At 40.5% G+C, this 14,165-nt stretch overlaps 1 protein-coding gene across 1 annotated transcript in view; it reads left to right on the forward strand.

The window, feature by feature from the left end:
- Positions 1 to 14,165, forward strand: part of Itgb8 (integrin subunit beta 8) — a 90,720-nt gene that overhangs the window by 12,380 nt on the left and 64,175 nt on the right. The window lies entirely within an intron of this gene.

Raw genomic sequence — 14,165 nt, forward strand, 5'->3', positions numbered from 1 at the left:
AATATTACTGAATCTGTCAAAGAGTCTGCTGTCATTCTAAATAAGTGTTGGTGCAGTATGATTGGCCTAGAGTGTTGACAAGTACATCCCATGCCCAATTATGAACTATGAGGCAGAAGTAGCTGGGGAGGGGTCGGTTAAGCCAAAGGACCTAGATGCGTATAAGCCTGGGAGTGTGAGGAGAAGGGATAATAATAAATATGGGAGGATAGGACATTAGACACTGTTAGACCTGTAGAGAATATGTACACTGGAATATTTTCATGTTTTGAATAACTTTGGACACTTTAGATTTATAGTGGTATTTCAACATATGCTGATGCAAAAGGAAGCCACCCGATTGGTGTTTATGTGCCTAGTTCCAAGGTCCTTAGCTTGGAATTAAATGGCAAATATCTTTTCAGAAGGACCATTTTGCCTGAAATTGGAGAGGACTGCATATTCAGTATCACTCTTTAGTAACTCCGGCAGGTATTGAGTACTAGGGAGAAGGGGAGCTTCTTGCAGAATGAGTCATTACCTCTGTCCTACAGGAGGGGGGGCTTTTGAATATTTAGAGATTTATAAAGGAAAGTAATTAAAACAAAAACTCTAGTTTTTCTAAAAGAAGGTCCACAGAATGTACCTTGCAGAGTGCCAAGCTGGGGGTGCCTTTCCCAAGTGCCTGTTAGAGAGAAGCTAGGAAGCTAGGTTGGCTTTGCCTAGTCATGTAAGGTATTCATTGTTTGCTGGAGGACAAAGAATAGAAGAAAGTAGTAGGATGGGCAGGGATTGCTGTAGAACTGGCTGTTCTAGTTAGAAACAAAGAAATCATTGTAGCAAACTTTATAGTTGGCAGAGAAAAGATGGAGCCAGTCTCTCTTAGTACAAGGCATATCTCCATGGCATTTCTCTGCTATAGTTTTGTACACTTAGTTTGAATTTTTGTAATGAATTTAAAACAAAATTATTATTTGAAAAAGGAAACCCTGTACAAATGATGACCATTCAAGGAAAACTTTATCTGGAAGGGTAACACTAAAAACAACAAAGTAGCCCACCAAACATTCAAGATAGACTTCAGCCCCAGGAGTCCTGAGTTTGGATTTTAAAAGTCAGTTCACAGGCGTGTTAGTGCTTATCTTTAATCCCAGCACTCAGAAAGCAGAGGCAGGAGTATGCCTATGAATTCAGGGCTAGTTAGGTCTATATAGCAAGCTCAAGGTTGGACAAGCCTAAACAGTGAGTCCTTGTCTCATAAAACGCTAGAACGCCAACCAAACAAACAACAAAAAGTTTCCTTTCAATGGACATTTCAATCCCAGCCAGCCCTAATGACAGTCCAGATGTAAGGTCTAGATTATATGGTCACAATACCAGACCTCTGAGTTGGTGATAGAAATATAAGCATTAAATATTGTTACCATTATTAGTTAATGGAATGTTGTATAAATGATGTTTTGTGAAGAACTAAGACCAAATAGGACTTAGTGCCATCTGACGAAACTGTAAAGTTGTTGCAGAAGATAAAGGTTGTATATGTTTTACTGAAATCAGGGTAGTGTATCTGGAGGATAAATTCTAGCATTTCCTGGCTAAGTTCCCAAATGGCAATGTACCAGTTCAAGACTGAGGTAGTCCTCTTGGAGGCCAGCACAACACCAATACCAGAGTCTACTGCTCTTTGAGACCAAATTATCTGTGACAGACTTGGTGAGACAGAGGGTAATTGGTGTGGGAGAATTGTCTGTATTTTGTCAATCATGTTTTAAATAAATGCTGATTGGCCAGACAGGAAGTATAGGCAGGAAAACCAGACAGGAAGTAAAAGTGATACAATGAGAACAGGAGAATTCTGGAAAGGAGGAAGTTGATTCCTCCCACTCCTGCCCAAACTAATGAGCCAATCAGCTTTATAACTTATAGAGATCTCTGTGTAATTTTCTTTGGGGCTTGCCAGCTGTGGGGTACTGGGAGCGACAACAGAAACAGGCCCCGTTTATGTTACAGGTAATGCATGAACATCATGGAAAAAGTGTATACCAGGGCTTTGGAGAGAAATTCAGCACCCCAGCTTGGCTTTGAAGAATAAATAGATAAGTGCTGCTGCTGACTGAACAGGGTGGGTTGACTGGCCTGAACTATCCTTGGACTTCACATTCTTCCTCACAGATAGACAGCTTAACTATTGTCTAGAGGCCACAAACAGTTTGCCTTTCACACTACAAAATTACAATTCTTTTAGGCTTAACTTTTTTTTCAACACAGTTTCCCTGTGCAGAACACAGGCATCCTTGATTCTTTGTGGTTATTAGGTATTTCTCTGCTATAGTAAGGAACATTTAGCAACAATTTACAGCAGATTGTATAAAGTTGCCATCATCTCGGAGAGCCTATAGACCACCAGTCTGTGTGAGAATCTTTATTGAAGATTTTTATTGGCAAACACGGAATGGAATGTCCTGAAAAATCACAAGAAATACAGAAGTATTTCATTTTTTAGAGGTCTTCCTCTGGCCAAATGTCACTTTTATACATGACTGTCCTAGTAAGAGTCTGGGTCACAATAATTTTACCTTTGATAGTGCATGCTCACTTTCATAATGCTTTGACAATGCTGTTAAGTCATCCAGAAAGATGCAAATGAGTCGGTCATAGAATTCCAGGTTCCTGTATACTGCCAATGACTTTCACAGGTGATGAAGCATTATCACTGGGAGACTGTCAAGAAATCCAAAATTGAGGAGAGTTTATCAGTCATATGCAAACTCATGTCATAAGAGGCCTTTATCCATTTCCTCTCTGAATTGTTTTCATACCAAAGTAAAATGTCATAAAGTTCAAGATGTCTCTCTGATTGCCCATGATGAAAAGATTAAATGACTTTAGGCATTGTCAATGTAAGTGTGGGAATATAGAATTTGTTTTATTGATTTTTATTGAATTCTACATTTTTCTCTGCCTCTCCCCTCCCCTTCAACTTTTTCTTAAGGCCTCCATGCTCCCAATTTACCCAGGAGATCTTGTCTTTTTCTACTACCCATGTAGATTAGATCTATGTATGCGTCTCTCTTTGGGTTCTCATTGTTGTCTAGGTTCTCTGGGATTGTGATTTGTGGGCTGGTTTTCTTTGATTTATGTTTAAAAAAACACTTATGAGTGAGTACATTTGATAATTGTCTTTCTGGGTCTGGGTTATTTTACTCAAAATGATGTTTTCTAGCTCTATCCATTTGCCTGGAAAATTCAAGATATCTTTTTTTTTTCTGCTGTGTAATACTCCATTGTGTTAATGTACCACATTTTCCTTATCCATTCTTCAGTCGACGGGCATTTAGGTTGTTTCCAGGTTCTGGCTGTGACAAACAATGCTGCTATGAACATAGTTGAGCACATGTCCTTGTGGCATGATTGAGCATCTTTTGGATATATACCCAGAAGTGGTATTACTGGGTCTTGAGGAAGGTCGATTCCTAATTTTCTGAGAAATCACCACATTGACATCCAAAGGGGCTGTACCAGCTTGCATTCCCACCAACAATGCAGAAGTGTTCCTTTTATCCCACAACCTCTCCAACATAAGTTGTCATCAGTGTTTTTGATCTTGGCCATTCTTACAAGTGTGTAAGATGGAATCTCAGAGTTGTTTTGATTTGCATTTCTCTGATGACTAAGGATGTTGAACATTTCCTTAAGTGTCTTTCAGCCATTTTAGATTCATCCTTTTGACAGTTCTCTGTTTAGGTCTGTACTCCCCCTTTTTTTTTTAATTGAATTATTTGTTCTTTTGATGACCAATTTCTTGAGTTCTTTGTATATTTTGGAGATCAGACCTTTGTCTGATGTCAGGTTAGTGAAGATCTTTTCCCATTCTGTAAGCTGTTGTTTTGTCTTGTTGATAGTGTCCTTTGCTTTACAGAAGCTTTTCAGTTTCAGGAGGTACCATTCATTAATGGTTTCCCTCAGTGTATGTGCTGCTGGGGTTGTTTTTAGAAAGTGGTCTCCTGTGCCAATGTATTCAAGTATACTTTCCACTTTCTCTTCTATAAGGTTTAATATGACTGGCTTTATGTTGAGGTCTTTGATCCATTTGGACTTGAGTTTTGTGCATGGTAATAGATATGGGTCTATTTTCATTCTTCTATGTGTTGATATCCAGTTATGCCAGCACCATTTGTTAAATATGCTTTTTTTCTCCATTTTATATTTTTTGCATCTTTGTCAAAAATCAGGTGTTTGAAGATGTGTGGATTTATATCAGGGAATATAGAATCTTATAAACTCCAAGTTTCCTTTTTGTGTGTCATTTATTTGGTAACATGGCAGAGTCTTCCAGACCAAAAAAAGTAAAAAAAAGAAACAGTTTTATCTGCATGGCCCTATGAGTCTGAGTAAATGGGGAGACAATCTATCACCTTGTCATAGTGAGCGAGTAACTGCTATATTGCCCACTCAAACGTGAGTTTGTTGTAGTGTTCCAATAAGTTTGGAACCTTTAGTAGAAGCATTTGATCTGAAACCTAAAAGAGGTCAGTTGGTGTTCAAAAACTGAAAGAACTGAGGTTTGAGAGGAAGTTGAACAGGAACTATGGTACTCAGTAATCAGAGATTAAATGTGAGGTTTTGGGTATGGGGAATCATTTCAAATCTCTGAACAGGCTGCTTCTCTTGTGTTATCAATCCTGGCCCAGCCCTAGCAATAGGGTGTGATTTTTCACAGGCATCTTGTAGTTGGAAAGCAGACAGTATAGATGTGCAATCAGGCAGTAAAAAGGGGCCAGGAACTTCCTCAAGGAAGTGTGCTTTGTCCCTCTCTGTCTCCATTTGAAGTGACAGGGTCCTGTTATCTGATGCCACTGCTCCCTGCCTGGTGCTTTTTGTGATATGCTTGTAAACGTTTGGCTGTGATGCCGTAAACTATACACAGCAAGTACTATAGCTTTAAAATACCCCTCCACCACCGAGTAGCAGGAATTACTAGAAAATTCATAGATGAGGAAATGCATCAATGCCATTACTACTCCAAAATCCTCAACTGGACTCTTCTCCCCCTATACCCCAATGATATGATGGTCTTCTGTGAGCTAAATTCCTAACCACTTCATTCCAAGGAACCAGCTTTGACTAATACTAGCAGAGTTCTCATGAGGTGAAAGGGAAGTAAGTTGATTCCATGTGCTACATGTAAAAGGTGTTTTAATCAAATTCCATGGTTGATCACATCCTGACTCCTTTTTAAACTATTTAAGATGTACATATATGCTTTCCCTGTTGGCAAGGGTCTCATTTAAATATTCTTTGTTAAGAGGAGAAAGCCTTACAGTAATCATTTTATCTGATTCATAAACTCACAGTTAGAGCTGAGTCATAAACCATCATTACCCAGGAAGTGTATGGGCCCTTGGTCTGGCTGCTGCTGCAGACTTAGCCAGACACAGTGGCTGCACTTGAATATTTAAGTGAAGACATAAGGCAATGGTATGGAGTTACAGAAGTCTCCTTTCCCTCTTGCAGTTGAAGACAGGATACAGGGCAAATGTGTTCTGATAGAAGACAGAGCCTGAGTGTCTTTATAAATATTAAGGCTTGGTTTTCATTTTCCTCCCCTTAACTGAGTGTTAGAGTGAGCAACTCTGGTTAATGGAAGAAATTAAGGATTTTCATTTCTCAGTACACATGTGCACAGCATGTATGTCCAGGACTATCATGAAATGAGTCATCAGAGAGCACCATGATTCCAGATTGTGTATGCTGTACCCCAAGAGCATAGTTGCTTTCACTGTGTCTGAACTGTGAAATGTGTGTAAAATGGGAAACATGAGGATTAACTAAGCAAATGAGTAGGCTTAGTTAGGGATATGAAAGAGCTCAAGTTCAGGGATGGTTCCTGGAGGGAAATATTAGTATATGTGTGCTGGGAAGGAGTGCAGAACATAACAGACAAGACAGGCTAAACTCCTCCAAGATGGGTATGCTAAGTTCCTGGGAGAATTGAGAAAGGGGAAGCAGATGGGGAAAAGCTACATGAATGATACAGAAATAAACACAAGTCAAAGAAGTGAGAGAGGGAGAGAGAAGACACGCAGGGCATGAATGACACAGAAATAAACACAAGTCAAAGAAGTGGGCGGGGGAGAAGACACGCAGGGCATTTTGATCAATGAAGAAAAGATGCCTGTTTATCCACTCACTCTACAAATACATACTGTTTAGAGACTGCCTGGTCTTTCTCTAAACCCCAGAGAACAGAAGGAACAAAATTACTAGTCCCATCAGAGATTACATTCATATGGCAAGAGAACAATATCTGAAAGGAATGGAGGGATGGAGCCCAGTGGGTGAAGTGTTCCAGTGCAAGTTTCAGCACCTGAATTCCGTCCTCCAGCACCAATATAAAAGCCAAACATGGTGGTATGCACCTGTAGCCCAGTGGTGAAAGGACAAAGACAGGCAGATCCTGAGGATCTGTCAACCAGTTGCTGAAATGGTGAGGTGGAGATGGACAGAGGAGGACGATCTCTTGCCTGTACACCTGCACACAGGAATACATGTACAGAAAAACACATACAATGCTCTCTCTCTCTCTCTCTCTCTCTCTCTCTCTCTCACACACACACACACACACACACATACACACACACACACACATGCACGCGCACACACACACGCACACACATTTCTTTCCTTATGAGTTTATAATTTTGGTAGCAGAAAACAGAATAAACAATAAATGGCTGTGTTCTGCAAAGCTCCAATGATTCACCTACCTTGGGTGGTGAGGAAATGAAGGAGGAAAGGACAGGCACACAGACACAGAAAAGCTGGGATCCGGTGAGCTTGTCTATCTAGTGGAAACGCCGTCACAGTAGACGCACCATAGGCTATTTATATACAGTTGAAGGGGAGGCAGGGGTATTGCATATAGCTGAACAAGAAGCAACATTATTACATTCAGTTTTTTAATTTTTTTAAGAAGGAAGCCAGGTAATTAATACAGCTGGACAAGAAGGCAGGTTTGGTTAGTCTTGGTAGGTGAATTCTGTGTAGGGGAATAAACTTCAGGTCATAAACATTCAAGAGGGCAAAGCTATGGTGCTTTTCTGCACATCTTGTCAACATTCACACTCAAACCTAAGAAAGGCTTTCCCATCTCTCTGAGCCTCACTAGGGAATCTTTACCACCACCATACAGCTTAGGCATTTGTCCACAACATGGCTTGCCCACATCATACATTCATTCAGAACTTTACTCATTCTGTGTAATAATCACATATTAATAAATTTTCAGTAATTATCTAGCATAAAAGATTGTATGTGCAATTGTGAAAGTAGAGAGGAAGGCAGCTGGAAATTTCCATCTTGAGAGCACTAGCAGGGTTCATGGTAGTGAAGAAAGGTGACATTTGAACAAAAATTGAAAGGCGGTGAAAGCATTAACTGATTTGCTGAAGGATGGGGAACAGAAGCATAGCAAGCAGAGTGAGAGATAGGTAATATCTCAATAATCGGATTCAAGAACAGGTCGCTCATTGTCACCATCCAGAACTTAGAAGGACTAAGGATTAAAAGGAGGGAGGCTGTGCTCAGAGAAGATATGTGGCATCAAGATATCATGTCTACTAATGACATCTCTGAAACTATGACCTTAGGAGAGAATGGCAAAATTAGGGCGGCGACTGAAATAATTGGTGAAAAGAACAGGCAGCCTGAATATGTACGTTTTGCAGAAATGGCCTGTGCATATTAAATGGAAGGCGTGTCTGACAGCCTGGTCCATTGGTTGTAATCAAGCAGTCACAGCTTTCTAGAGATGAGATGGGAATTCAGCCTGGAGTCAATAAATGGCATTAAATACCTGACCATTCCTACTGAAAGACCTCTGGTTATTAGGGTCAACGAGAGTGAGGCACTTAGGGAGAACTCTGGAAATGACAATGAGGAAGGCATGCTGTCCATCTCCAGGTTATCCATGAGGGCTAGGAAAGGAAATCATCGCCTCTCATAAGTCAGTAGTGGGAGCACAGCCCTTGGAGAAGCACTGAGTGAGCACTGGAAGCAACTCTTCTGTAATACACCAAGGATTGAATGGGAACCAGCAGGGATGTGATGGCTGGGAGGATGAAGATGAAGGGAGGACATATCCCACAGAGCCTTAGGGTGATCAGAGTGAGGGGTGGGTGGATGGAGACTTGACAGTTTGAGCATCATCTTATAGTGATTGGTTAACCAAGGAAAAGTGAGATTAGTCTTGAGGAACTCTGTGCTTGATACAGTGGGTACTGTGGGGAAAGGGGATGGGGGTTCAGGGTTTGCTTGCATTTGATTGTTGTAGAAGAAAAGGAAGTCTGTTCTCACTCGATTATGAGGGGCTTGCCCTACCCCCTCTCCTTCCTGGTGGTAGATGGGTTTCTTTGCTAGCCTAGAATACTCTTGAGTACATTCTGAGCCTAGAGTGTTTTGTCAGCAGGAGGTGACTGAGCTGATTGTTTGACAGGCTTTGCTAGTGAAAGTATCAAAGGAAGTTTTTCCAATTGGACTGAGAGCAACTTCTTCCTGGAGGACTTTACTTCTTGGTAAGTGTGTTTGCTGGTGTAATATATAAATTACAGACCCAAACATAATATGTAAATATCTAAATAAAAAATACAAGTAGCAGATAATATGCAGAAAAATAGCCCTGCATAGTGTAAGAATTATAATACAATTATGGAAACATTCATTAGTGAAGGGGTTAACTATGCCTGAAGGAAAGACAGAGGGTACCTTGGTGACAGAGACACGAGATAAGTGACATGGGTCTAAATTGGGAGCTGAAGGACTGGCTGGATTGTACAGATGGAAGGGCACAGGCTGGCACTACTTAGGTGGGAGAAATACTGACCTAGGGCATAAGGGGAGAAGTGAAAGAAGAGGTTATAGAGTTAGCAATAGATTTTGGGTGCTTCCAAAATATAAATATTTAAATCAAATCCTGGAGGTGTCAGTGTTAAAAGGCAGGACCTTGGGAAGATGACTAACTAGGTTATAAAGTCATTGCGGTCCTCAAGGAAGAAGCCGTATGTAGCTATCAGAAAGGGACCACACAGCCTGTCAGTACTTCACTGCCCCAGCGTCCTCCGAAACAGTTAGCAGCCAATTTCACTGCTAACAAGTTACTAAGTCTAAGGTATTTGACTCTAGCAAGTTAAATAGACTAATAACACTTCACTACTTCTTAGGAGGAAGGAATTTATACAGGATTAGGGGGGTTTATTTTGACTTTTGAAATTTTTGTTCATAGGATAGTAATATGATCACACTGTATCAAGAAGTGAAGCTGGAAGCAATGGTCTGTTGACATTTATATGTATGCACATGTCTATATATATGCATGATTGTTGAGGTTAGAGGTCAGCACTGAGAATTTTCCTCAATTAGTCACCACTTTAATTTTTGAGGCAGGGTCTCTCACTCACCCTGGAGCTTACTGGTCTAACTCGGCTTGCTGTACAGAAAGCCTTAGGTATCCTCTTGTTTCTGCCTCCTTACAGAGGGGTCACAGATTCACTGTAGCATGCCTGACCTTTTACAAGGGTTCTGAGGACCCAAAGAACTCAGGTAGTCATTTTTGCATGACAAATGCTTTACCTATTGAGCCAGCCCAGAAGCTGTAAAATGGCTCTTAAAACTGTGACACTATAAATCCCTCCTAAGGATGCCAAGTACCTGTGATACTTATATTTTGCTGCTGAAATGGAAAACGCCACAGCCACTTGGAATGCAGATTGTTTGTATCTCACATAGTGACATTTATGCTTACCATCTGCCCTATGACCCTACTCCTAGGCCCTTAAATAAGTGATGTAGGAACACAACTCTGTATGTAGAGCTGTAGATGAATGTGAAGAGCATTTTTATAGTCACCTCAGACAAAGATCCCTCAAATACAATTAGCCACAAGTGCATAAACAAACCTTAGAGCATCTAGAAAGTAGGATTCTGTAACTCAGAAATAGAAAAAGGAGCAGCATATAGAGGCAAGCATGCATACACACCATGCCTGGCTTTTCATGTGGATTCTGGGAATCTACAGGGTTTTTTGTGGCAAATCAAAAAATCAGCTGAGCATCTCCCCAGTCCTTGTTGAATAACTTTTAGTGTCGAGCACTGGCTGAAGGAGACTATAAGAAAGTTATGACAGAGTAAATGGCAAAGAGCCTAAAGCAGGAAGGATCAGAGGGAATGGTGAGACAGAGGCTAAATGCTAGGAACTGTGAAGTTAGAGCAGAGTTCTAGGGACTGGTAGGCTGTTGGGAACCGGGTTTAAAGATTTAAACTGAAATAAATAGGAAAATAAGGTTATTAATGAAAACCCATTTGGCTGAGAAGAGGAATACTTGTGGATTTTGAGGATGTGTCAGGGATCTAAATAGATGTCTGGAATGATGTTGGAAATCCAAAACAGAAACTTAGGGAAGAAATTGGAAATTAAAGAAAAACATTTGTGTTTATGTTTGAGGAGAGGAATCTGAAAGTTTTATTAGCTCATGGAGGCTCCAGGTGCGGAACCTACTGAGAGGTATGAAAATAGCCAGACATAAGAAAAGAAGTTGTCAGAAGGGGAAAGGCAGGAGAGTAATGCTCATTGTTGAAGGCACAGGACAATCAATCATCACTGAATATCAGTTGTTAAATGTAATTAGGAAATAGCCATTTGCTTTTGAATGAACCATTCACTGAGCAGACAGAGGAGGTGATCTTGTGTGGGGGAGCTTGTGCTACAGGAAGAGAATAAAGACAAGGTTGGGGCAGGGAAGACAAACCACTCCCATGTTCTCTCCCATATAAAGGTTAAGATACAGTCACGTCTTGGTGGGAAGACTTAGAAAAAAAAAGTGAAGGTTTAAGAAGAAAGAATCACAAATGGCAAGTTTAAAAAGAAGCTCAAATGGAAATTAACCAGTCATGAACAAAAGCCAGGTGCAGGAGCAAGGTACAAGAGCAAGAGCTGTGGAGGGGCTGTCTAACAACCATGGCTATTGCCAGCAGCTATGAAGCAGCTCCAGACTCTAAGAATCAAGCTATTGCTTGATTCCTCACATGCTGCTGTTGGCCTCTTCTGTTCACTTTCACCTCCAAGCATTAGCATCCTTCTTAGCGGGCAGCCTTCTGTTCCATCTTTTGGCTTGTCTTGAATGTTTCCTTTATTCAACTTCTCTTTGGTTTTAAAATATACCAATCAAATAGACCTAAGAAACCAGCGGGTATAGCTGTCTTAAATCTAACAAAATAGACTTCAAGCTAAAATCAGTCAACGAGACAAAGAAGGTCATTTATATTAGTCACAGAAAAAATCCATCAAGAGGAAATTTCAATATTGAATCTAAGAACCATTCCATATTTACTGGGCAGTGCTCTTAGAACCTAAGAGGGTTCCCACCCTATCACAGTCAGCATCTGTCCTAATGGCTCTGTCTATGGTGGCAGGGCAAGGCCTGTAAGTACTTGAACAAAGCGATGAACATACTGTCAAGTTTAGAATGCATTTCTGTAATGAGGACAGTGGTATCTGGCACAGTCTAGCACTTGTATGATGATGGCAATGGGGCCTAGTGCAGTCTTGTATGTATGTAATGATGAACATGGGACCTGGTGCAGTCTGCTATGTCAGAACTGTTCATTAGGAAGGACTGATGAGAAGTGTTGGGAGGTGGTGCTGGGACAGAATCCTGCAAGAATATAGAGAGAGCAAGAATAATATTAAAACCCTGTTGGGAAACTTTTCCAGGGAATGATGAACTCTAGGAAAACTGAATTATAATGAAGGGAAAGTAACTTAATTATTAGGAGACATGTGAGGAATACAGAGCAAAAATTTCAAAGACTTTCAAAGCAAAGAATTACAGCAGCTCATAACTTAGCATTAATATTAAGTTGTCTGAATATACCAACTCCATTGTAATATGCATATATTTCAAATTGTGGTCAATGAAATTGCATAAATACTGGTTTTTAAAAGTTTAAGGCAATTTAGTTATTATAGAAGAGTATATGTCTACATGTCTATTGTGCAAGATATACTTCATCTGATTGTAACACAGAATTTCCTGTTGTATGGCCCTATAAGTAAAATGAACTTTAGAAAAGACACAAATACATCTGCAACTATCATTAGTGTTGAGTGTAGAGGAGAATTTAATATATAGAATATAAAATATATTAACATGGAGTTCAAACTGCATTAGTATACTGTGAGTAGTAACAATATTAATTAATAAAGAACCTCTAGACTGCTATCAATGTCCTGCCTATTTCTTAACAGCTTGAGGTGCTGATGTAGTGATCTGAATGAGAATTGTTCCTATAGGCTCACATGTTTAAATTCTTGGTCCCCAGTTAGTGGAACTGTTTAGGAAGGATTAGGAGGTATAACCTTAATGGAATGTATCTTAGGGTTTCTATTGCTGTAAAGGGAGAGGAAAACATTTAACTAGGACTGGATCAGTTTCAGAGGGTTAGTCAACCATCTCCATGGTGGTCTGCAGGCAGACATGATACTGGAGGAGGAGTTGAGATTGCTGCATCTTGATCGACAGGAAAAAGCAGATGAACTGTGTCACTGGGCAGAGCTTGAGCACAGGAGATCTCACAACTCACCTCCACAGTGAAACACTTACTCCAAGTCCACAGCTCCTAATAGTACGAATCCCTATGGGTCAAGCATTCAAACACAGGAGTCTATGGGGATCATACCTATTCAAACTCCACAGAGAGGCTATGCCCTTTTGGAATAGGTGTATCAAAAGCTCACACCAGGCTGACCACAGATTAACCCTTCAAAACTGTAAACAAGTTCCAAGTGAAATGCTATAAAAATTTCCTTGGTCATGGTCTCTTCAGCATTAAAACTATATTTTTTCGGCAATCTCAATTGATTTGAAGGGCATTAGAATAATTTACCTCTTAATCTGAACTGAAGAAGGTATACAAATTAACCAAATGCCATATAGGCTTATAAAACCCTGAGTTGGTCATCAAGGGAGCTGAAGCCAAAAATGTTTATAAAGTGCCATTAGTTTGCTTTTTAAAAGCTATATCATATAATTTCATGTTTTTCTGTATTCTGTTAGGAGAAAAGATACTTTTTACTCTGCACTGGTTGTTCTCTTGACAAATAATATCCTAATTTACAATGTTAACTGTAAATTTATTGATAGAACATTTAGCATGTGAGAGCCCAGATTTCGACTGACCTGTGGAGGCAGTGCTGTGTCAACATGCAGAGTTCTCCCACTATCTGCAAGGGCTGCTGCTGCCTTCCTGTAATATTAAAACAGGAAACTCAACGTGAATGCTCATCCAACATTATGTGCAGGTGTCGTAGCTAAAACAAGAGGACTTTGTTGACTTTCAAATAAATCTTTCTTGTTATAAACTGTGTCTTAAACAGCCCCATATGCTAAGAGACCTGTATAGCTAGATGCACGGTCTTCACTGCTTGTGTCCTATCAACCCACAGACTGTGACGTGGGAAGTAGCAAACCTCATCTGCCGGCAAGCAGAACCACAGAGGAGAGATGGTGACAGAAGACCAACCCTGCTCTCTTTACTGGTCCAGATTTGGCTACCGAGGCAGAACTGGAAGTTAGCAAGTGAAAGGCCCCTGTGAACAGCACTTTATGCTTCTGCCTAATTAGTAAGCTGCTCAGAGAATCTTCTGGCAAGAGGCTGGGGAAAGAGTTGAAAAGAGGATCCTGCCCTCCCCTACACTGAACACTGCGCAGACCTGATTCCTGCCTCTGCAGGAGGCTCAGGCCAAAACTTTCAAGCTAAACCTCAAATTTACCATGGGCATAGAAAGAAAATGAATCTCGCAAAGGGCTGAAACATTTAGGGGGTTCTTTGACATTGTGAACACTAAACACTGCTGTTAGAGTGGGATAATGAACCAACCTTAGGGCAGGGGACAGGAGAAGTAGGGATAGATTGCTTGTACATCATGTCATGGCTGTGGGTACACGGGGTTACTGAGTCACCACTGAAGGACTAACATTAATAACTTTAATACCCAGGAGCTTTCAGTGCTACATTGGGTAAATTGTCTTTCTGTTGTTCTCAACTACATGTGGGACAGTCTTCACCAAGAAGCGCTCTGTAGTCACCACTGCCCACAATGCCTGTCCCAGGCATACTAGCTAGATGACTTT

This window comes from Chionomys nivalis, chromosome 10, assembly GCF_950005125.1.
Source record: "Chionomys nivalis chromosome 10, mChiNiv1.1, whole genome shotgun sequence".
Classification (NCBI taxonomy): domain Eukaryota; kingdom Metazoa; phylum Chordata; class Mammalia; order Rodentia; family Cricetidae; genus Chionomys; species Chionomys nivalis.